Source organism: Hydra vulgaris, chromosome 03 (assembly GCF_038396675.1).
Source record: "Hydra vulgaris chromosome 03, alternate assembly HydraT2T_AEP".
NCBI classification, from domain to species: domain Eukaryota; kingdom Metazoa; phylum Cnidaria; class Hydrozoa; order Anthoathecata; family Hydridae; genus Hydra; species Hydra vulgaris.
The window spans coordinates 53,552,168-53,554,276 of NC_088922.1; positions in this window are offsets into that span (position 1 = coordinate 53,552,168).

Sequence of the window (2,109 nt, forward strand, 5' to 3'; positions counted from 1 at the left end):
TTTTTTCCAATGTTTTGCTGTTTAAAAATAATAACCAAATATATTTTACAATTTTTACATTAGTAACGACAGGACTTCTAGAAGATCATGAGGATCTTGTCATGAAGCCCTACTCAATATATGGATAATTTTTAATAAGAATACAATGTCTGTAATGAAATAATAATACACCTTTATGAAAAAATATTTAAAAACCAAGATGAAATGTTAAAAAGCCAAGATAAAATTTTAAACTAAATAATATACAAAACAACAACAACAACAAATTAAAATAAATCAAGATATTTTCAATTAAAAATATAATTTTTTTAAGTTTTTGTTTGAATGAAGCAAAAGTCATTTGAGTAGAAAAATCAAAGTTTGGTAAGACTATTTTGTTCCAAGGATAAGAACCTTGATAATAAACAAAAAACTGGTCTTTGCTTTTAGATTGTTAATAGTTCGAAGATTATATTTGTTTTTAGGTTTCATACAATAAAAATTTTGTAATACATTTGGCAACAAATTTTCTCTACATTTAAACATGAGACATAAAATATTAAAGACATTTTGTTGATATACATTTAAAATCTTCATTTCTTTATAAAGTTGATTCGTATAAAAAACCGATTTTTAAAATTTATTGCGCGAGCTGCATATTTCTGATGAAGGTAAAGAGAATTTAGCTTTGTTCTATGAGTGCTTCCCTTTACAATATTCGCGTAGTTTATATGACAATGTATAAATGAATAATATAATTGTATTAACTGATGCTTACTTAATATATTTCTTGCTTTATAGAGAATTCCAATGCATTCAGCAATTTTATTGGATGTATTATCAATATGATTTCTCCAAGATAGATTTTCATCAATATATACTCCAAGAAACTTAATAACTTTTTCTCTTTTTATTATTATATTATCAATTAAAAGGTCTGGCATGATATGAGGTAGTCTCTATTTTTTGAAGGTGGATGAAAAAGTGTCCATTTAGTTTTTTCTATATTTAGAGACATTTTGTTTAAACCGAACAGAAACTTTTTTTTAATTCATTTGTCATATTAGTAAAAAGCATATTAATATCTTTATGAGACAAAAAACAAATTTGTGTCACCTGCAAAATTTATTGTTGTTAAGTTTGATGACTTATGAAGATCATTTATGTATATTAAAAAAATAAGTGGATAAATATTCTTTAGAAAAATCAAAAAAATTTAAAACTTTTTGGTTCAATAAAAATGCTCCTCTGAATGAAATACAAAATTTTCAAAATTAGTTTTAAAAACTGGTTGAAGAATAAAACTTAAGCAAGTTGTATTCATTTTAAGCGTTGAATAAATACAAATTGTGAAAAAAAATCTGAGATGTATGAGCTTAACATTTAAAAATAAAATACATTACATTAAAGATATTGCGATATTTGTTAAGCATTTTCATTTCAATTAAAAGAGGCTTAACATAATAAAAGCTTTCTTAAAATTATCTTTAAAAAAGTGTTTTTTAAAGGTAATTTTAAGAAAGCTTTTATTATGTTAAATCTGAAATATATATATATATATATATATATATATATATATATATATATATATATATATATATATATATATATATATATATATATATATATATATATATATATATATATATGCTTATATATAGTTTCCTGCTATTACAATATATTACAACAAATTAGAAATTTATAAAACAATTGTTTCCAATTATTTTAAATTGAAAATAATTGGAAGCAATTATTTTTGAACTTGTAAAGAATTGTTGTTTGAACTTAAAGTTACGTAATGTATAATAATGTATATGAACCTCTTATAAAATTAAACGCAAACTGAAGTAAATTTTTCGAAAAAACTAAAATTATTTATCACAAACGTGTAAATATGGTTTCATTTATTTACCTTGTAAATATGATTACACATGTGTTTAATAAAATACGAAAGAGTATAAAACAAATAAAATTATGTATAATTCAAAACTTAGTCTGGGTACAAGTCTATCTGAGTTGTCCAATAAAGTATTTAAAATTATGTAATAGTATTCATTAAAATTAATTGGGATCTATTATTTATATTTGACTGTTTTACTTGAGCAAAAACATATAAATAGGAGAGTATAT